This window comes from Diadema setosum, chromosome 13 (assembly GCF_964275005.1).
Source record: "Diadema setosum chromosome 13, eeDiaSeto1, whole genome shotgun sequence".
NCBI lineage: Eukaryota > Metazoa > Echinodermata > Echinoidea > Diadematoida > Diadematidae > Diadema > Diadema setosum.
Window position 1 is genome coordinate 14998110 of NC_092697.1, and position 7583 is coordinate 15005692.

Sequence of the window (7583 nt, forward strand, 5' to 3'; positions counted from 1 at the left end):
CCGAGGTTGGTACACGGGCCAGTTGAAAAACTGTTAATGCCATCACTACTGGTCATGTATAAGTGAAGGAGTTGATATTATGAAAGTCCCTCATGGTGTTAAAAAGGGAACAAAAATGTACCAGCAAATGGAAGAGTTCACTTCCAAAATTGATTGAGCGCCAAGTGTAAACATTTTTAAGTAAGTCCAACATCAAAATGAAATCTTTCCAGTGATAACCTGGCTTGTTACCTAACTAGGAATATTCTTGAAGTTTTGATTGAAAGCATCCCATATTTTCTTATGATTTTCTTTGTTTTCTAGCAGTTTGTAATCTCAGATATCTCAAATTAACAAGACAGAAGTTGACTCGTTTTGCAATCAAAACCCTTTGACTACTGCCACTGGCACATTCATATCCTGTGGTCATTCAACTTGTGATCTGTAACAACCTGGTAGGCCCTGTGAAAGTACTATTGAGATTTCAGAATCATAGATGTAGGAAATGGCATGATAAGAACAATCTTCCACACTCTGCTTTTGTGTTGATAAATCTTGAAGAAACATTCAAAATCAGAGCAGTAGGCACATGTAGAATTCATTCGGTATCAATTCTTAACAGCTCAGAGCTGTTTCAATAAGTTTTCAGCCTTCTGCTTTCAAATGAAATGTCGAGCAACGAAGAGAGTATCTGTGATCAGTTTCAGATAGACTGTAGTCTTTGTTGCTATCTGATGTTTACGACGCCTTTTTGCCAGTCGCGTAACTGCTCCTAACTCTATTGTCTCCCATGGCCTTTCTTGTTAGGTCTGGAGCCTGTGTCGCCATAGTTACCGAGAATGCAATCGACAAAGCAGCTGTCTTCCTCTTTTCTGATTGGTGAATGGATGCTGTGGTCCTCCTGTCCCGTCCCATCATCGTTTCTCCCGTGGGTCTACTCTGGGCGGATGGGTTGAGGGAAGAAAACGGCAAGAATTCGACGAAGGAGTCTGGGCGGAGTACACCCTCTCTCAATGTTTCTAGGGTTGTGTTTGAACTAACAAAACAACGGACAAATTAATTGTGGTGCTAATTTCTTCCCTGGATTAGAAGAAAATCACTTATATATATTTCTATTGTGAATAGGATATAAAAGACTTGTAAAGATTATCTATTATTTATTTATATTTGGTCATTGGAGAAGGGAAAAAAGTCATATACCGGTAAGCCCTTTTTGTGATATGGCCTGTGTATTCACCAGTGCACATATCTATATCTGCATTTTGTGATTGTACAAAATGTACATTTTGTGTTCCGTCACATCATTTTGTAAAAGACAAATTTGTCAGGCAGAAGCCTTTGCTCTTTGAATGATTGTCTCTTTTTGTTTTTGTTTTTGTAAACAATGCCAGTTTTGTACAGAAAATTGTTGTTATGAAAAACAGGTACCTCGTTTTAAATACTATATCATGTATGTATGTACATGTATGTATGTTTCTAATGAATATATGTATAACATTTTGTATTTATGTTTGTACAGCCGTAAAGATACAGAGAATTTAGCCATTCTGAGGAATATGTTGCCTCCTGAAGTCTATTTTTTTGTTTGTTTTTGAGAATTGATAGTTGTAGCCTTCGGGTATATGTTCAGAATAGAGTGCTCAAATTTTATTGAGACACTTCCTACGTGTTGTGTTCCCTCATTTTTTAGGGGGACATTAATGCATTGTAAATATACGAACAAACTTTTGCATGTGCCAAATGTTACACTGTGTAGTACATTCTATGCTTATTTGACTTTTCATCTAGGAAACAGTAATACGTTATGTTTCCCCTCTTTACACTATGATATATGCCCATGAAAGCTAGAATATATATATAAAAGATATATATATTTTGTAAGTGTTTATAGTGAAAATAAGTTATGTGTGACTAATAGATACAGGTATACACTTTTATTCTTGTTAAAAAAAAGGTGTATTTGCTTTCATCAAGAATCTTGATGTTGCAGATGAAAGTTGGCCAGATTGAATTGTATGCCCATACCCCAAGATTATAAACTATCCACTTTTTTTTTCCCTAAAATCATATGAATCATCCAATTAGTCTATGAAATTATGACAAATACAGAAAGGCATCGTTCGAGTGTGATATGTTTTAGATTTGTGGTTGGAATCAATGTTGAAAACTCACTCTGTCACTCACAAAAGCTTTTTCCTGTCTATCAAGAGAGATATACATGTATGATTTATGATTTTTTTTTTTTTTTTTCAAATTGTAATCTTTAAGAGGGGGGAAATGGAAAATGCATACCCTAATGTTTATCGTTACCAACGTAACAGTAGTCATTATGGTCATAATCTGCCAAGAAAAGCATTAATAAAGAAAAAAAAAAATGTTTTTTGGAACAAGTGTATATTAAAAGGATATGACACTATCCTATTGGATTTGTTGTGACGGGTCACAGTTACCTCATATTTGCTGATTGGCCAGAAATTGATTTGCAAATGTTTTCATCAAGACCAGTCTTATAAAACTTTTTTTCTTTTTCTGTAATATACTATGATTCAATACTGCCGAATGGAAGTTCACATTTTGTTCTTTATTTTTGAAGATGAAATAACAGAAGTGCCTTTTACCTTTGTTTAAAAATTTGGCTTCTTTTTATTAATCTTCCACGAATTGAAGTAGGCAAAGCTTCCTGATGCGTGATTTGAAAAGGCACGCTCGAAAGAAATGATTGTTCTTTCCGATCATTTGTGGAAAAAGGGGTGTTGAATTTTGAAGTTGCAGACAAATAATGTGATGTGTATGTACTTTGACTTTACAGTGGCCAACAATTTGCGAGCGAATGGAAAGTAGTGTTCGCAATAATATTTGTGCCATAAACTCAGGAATATTATTTTCTCCTTTTCTAAGGTTCATATGTGCGAGACTTCTCATGCGTGCTCTTTAATGCCCTCCATTTGTTTTCAGTACCTGGACATTTTTTTGTCTGTGTATTACCTTCGTGCGGGAAATGCCAACCAAGAAGTATTATTATATCGGAAGCAGCTCTGTTTACAGAAACTCATATTATGCCATGTGTAAAATTCTGCGTGTTTTCACTCGCCTTACGATTTATGCCAAAGTGGGTACATTATCTCTTCTTTTTTTCTCTCTTAGTTAGTTTTTGTATGACAGAAATCATACCTTCATTTCATATTTAGTATGCATATAGTATCTTTTTTTTCTTTCCCTTTTCTGGGAACTTCATGCCACCTTGTTTGAATATGACATTGATGCGTAGACACGACACATTTGTCTTTTTGTCAGACTGGTATTTGCCACACTTTTGATCACCAAGTTTTCTTGATACTGGTAAGCTGCACCATGTTCAGCATTTGGGTGGGGAAAAAAAAGGAGGAAGGAGTTTATGAACAAAAAATGATGTTGAGCTGGCACCAAACATGCATGGTGTTTAAATCATGCTGCTATCTTTCTCAAGTGCTCCTCTTACAATGAGGTTTTTTTTTTCATCATCAATAAACAACTCGATATTATGTGAATATCAGGTCGATAATGTATCCAACACACTGCGATTTACGCAGCAGATTTTTTTTTTAGCTCTTGGAGGGTTTTTGTTTGGTCGGTGAGGTCCCACCTCCCCGGGTGTTGGACAACTTTTTCAGGAAGTGACTGTGTGTCTGTTACCAGCGAGATTGTCTTGTGTATGTCTTTTTTTTAATTGCCTTTATTTTTGTGCCTATTTATTAATGATGATGAAAAATGATGTTGGATTTCGAGTCATACAATGTTCACTGCCAAAGTATTTATCCATGTGAATATAGTTCTGCCTTTTTACGTGCCTCATTGAAACCTGTACAGACGACTATGATATGAATGTTTTGTAGGATGGGAGAATTATGCTTTACAGGAAAGTGTGATATGTTTTTAATACAGAGGAACCTTGTTGTAACAAGGTTGGATCTGGCAACATACCAGGTATAATAAGGTAGTTTTTGCTGGTCCTGTTTCTTTTATATTCTTTTGTTTTTATATCCCTGGTATTACAAGATAGCCAATATAATGAGGAAATATTATTAGTGGACCCTAGGAGCTCATTATAACGAGGTTCCCCTTTACATGTTGACTGTGTTGAAAATATGTTCCTTCTTTTGTGCCAGTGTTTACATGCACAGTTCTGAAGACCAAGAAATGCTACACATGAGAAATAACATTTAGTTGGTTCTTGTCAACAAGTATAATTTCCAAATTTTCCTCCCATTTATTGAGAAATCTGATTGTGAGTAAGTAAATGCTATTTCCGTGCAGTCAAGCTAAATCAATCAACTTTGACACCAACTTTTTAATGAACAGGGGACATAAAAAAAAAAAAAATGAACTCTTACACTTCAGTCAAGTTGACCTGTTGTATTTCGAGACTGGATTTAAGAGCATCAAAGTTTCCATTACTGGCAACATCCAAGAGAAAACTTGGCTTTGCAGCATATCTGGTTAGTTCACATTCTTTTTGCCTGCAAGAAGGGAACAAGTGAATGCATTGCATAATCTTATTTTTCAGACATTTTAAACCCTATGTACAGTGAAAAATCGGGTCTATGTGTGTTCTACATCTTGCTGTACAATTGTAATGTACTGTTCATTTATTCCACGTCTGTCCCGAGAGTAGATGTTCGGACGTTTCTGAATCATGTTTTGTTTTAATTCGTTGCAGTTTCTGTGTATGTTGGAACTGAGAGACGTGTGTACAAAGGACAGTCAAAAAGTATTATGAAAATTTTATTGAGAATAAAATCCATGGAAATTTAAAAAATGCCAATGTTTTCCATATCTGTCTGTAGTTGCTGTGATGGATTGTAACATTGATTTTTTAGAACTTGCAAGTTACAAAGCAGCTATGAACCGGTCCACAACGCTCACTAATGCGAAGGTAGTTTTTCTTCATGTGCTTTCCTTTCCACCAAGTGTGTGTGTGTGTGTGTGTGTGTGTAAGAGACAGAAAGGATAGAGAGAGAGAGAGAGATGGGGGGTGCAAGTGTGAGAGAGGTGGGTATTGGGTAGAACACTAATATGAAATGGATGGTACAATTTGTATAGTTTAGGTTAAGATAGGGATGCAGGTTGTAACTTTTTGCCCCATAATTAGAAACCACTTCTATGAAATATTAAAGAGCATACAATTCTAAGAGGAATTAAAAGTTCATTTGATGGAAGTCGGTTTTGAAATTGCCGAGATATTCAAACACTAAGTAAAATAAAGTGATCCTAATAAAAGGTGGGCCCCACCTTTTATTAGGACCTCTCTGTTTTTGGCCATCTCGGCCATTTCAAAACTGAGTTTTATCACTTAAGCTTTTTAATTCCTTTTAGAATTGTATGCTCTTTGATATTTCATGTAAGTGGTTTCTCATCATCTCACAGTTAAAACCCCCAAGTCCCCATCCCTACCAAAACTACTGTAAAACATGATATATTCGCGGCATGAATTTTTCGCGAATTGGAGCCGACGGCCTTTTTTGCGGCATGAAATTTTCGCGAAATGCCACTGGCATTCAATGTACACGTGTATATAATGTAGACAAGAACTTTCGCGTGCATTTTAATTTCGCGAATCTTGGCGCTCGCGAAATTCGCGAAATTAACTTGCACGTGAACATTCCTTGTTTTACAGTATACCGTCCCTTGAAGAATTTATACTTAGGTGCCCAGGTGTGTAACATACTGAAAGAAAATGTTAGAAAGTCACAAAACAGTCCAGTGACTGTTCAAAGGGTGCCATGAGGCAGGTGTAGATGCACTAGGCAAAATCCCTTTAGGACAAAGGTCAAAGCCCACTGAAGTTTGGCTGGAAATGGCATTAAAAACAGTAATTACACAATCACAAATGTATATCCATGAAATGATGGTGATGAAAGCCAAAATGGTTATTTCAGTAATGATGTGAATTTGATGAATGGTAAAAGTAAGTTTGAAATCATTCCCAGGACAGGTCACAGGGGAAAAAAAAAAGGTAATTGTACAGTTGCATCTATCTGGACTTACGAAATACGTAGCTTCTATTTAGAGAAAATTTGACTCATGAGGGATTAAAAATAATAGAATATAAGATGAGGAGTTGAAAAGACCTTTGACCTTTGGCAATTATTTGACTTATGTGAGGTCAACTTGAGCAAGGTTGACTGTATGTAAGTTTAAAATGCCATCGTCTGGTCATAAATTCAACTGGACATGTCCTCTGATGATATCATCTAGTAGGAGAAATAGAAATGAATATCACAAATGGCTGAAATTACAAGGATGAAATGTCAAGGGTAAAAAATTAGTGAAAATGTTATTTTCTGGCCATACAGTAGATTTCTCCAGGTTAAAGTTCAGTGGTAATTTCATTAAGTGGAATTGATTGAAACAAATTTGAAATACTGTACTCCCCTTCTTTCAGAGAAGTCAATCCTTGGTCAGTGGTCAAGATGAGTGAGCTTCACCAAAATGTTAAATGGGAGTCATAATTTGGCATTTGTAGTGATTGCATGGGAAGCAGAGGCATCACAGTCGGCTTGTGCACAGCAGTCAAGTTTAAATCTTCACAGACATCCTCTGCATGAAATCAAGTCGAGATCTAAAATGGACATTGTATTATGACATGTCAAGATCTAACACAGATATTGTATTATGACATATCCGACAAGACGAGCAAGTGGATTAATTTCAAACAAGTAGAATATATCTTGAGGCTGTATGAAGGAGTCGGGTATTACCTACCTACTAGGTAGGTACAAATAGGATAGGAATCGAGTGAAAAAATTTGTGCTATGACCATATTTCTTGTACTAGGATGTGCTCATCTCTAGTACATCTCTTTTTCCTTTTTTTTTCCCAGCTTTAGTTGCATTCATGACACAAAAGACTACATGCACTTCCACTCATTTTGTGTAACATAGGGGAACAATTTATTTGTTTTTGTTTTTTGGTTGTTTTTTTAAACCAGTAAAATCATGGTAACATGCAATGTATGAACAATTGATAATGAAACACTACCAAGGAACATTGATGGTGACTACAAACTCATTGTTCATCTGTATATTATGTCTAACCAAGTAAGTTTAGCTATCTCTAGAACACAAGTAAGAAGAGTTGATGTTCTTTTTTCGGTCAACAATATTGCATTGATATCATAACATTATGACGCTGCTGTGAAAGATTTGGTAATCATACTACTTTACAGAAAGAAAGAAAATAACCAAGCAGGACAGAGAGAAAGGACATTGTATAATTTATCTGAATACATGTACTACACAATCATATCTACACTATGAAGCCTATCTCAAGCCTATCTTATACTAGTTTCTAGCTTGCTAATTAAAATTAATGAATACAGAGATGCATACTCTTGTATCTAATTGGTATGAAAGCAATTCAACAATGGATTCCTTACTGAATTTCATCGGAGTACAACAAATTTGCAATTACAGCCACCTTGGAAATTTCATGAAAAGAAAAGAAAAGAAAAGAAAAACTTTTTGTGTGGTACTTCTGGCTGGCAGTGATGGAAGATTTAAAGACGCTGACAAAATTTCATTACCATAGGTGTTTCTATCATTACCATGGGTGTTCCTATACATTCA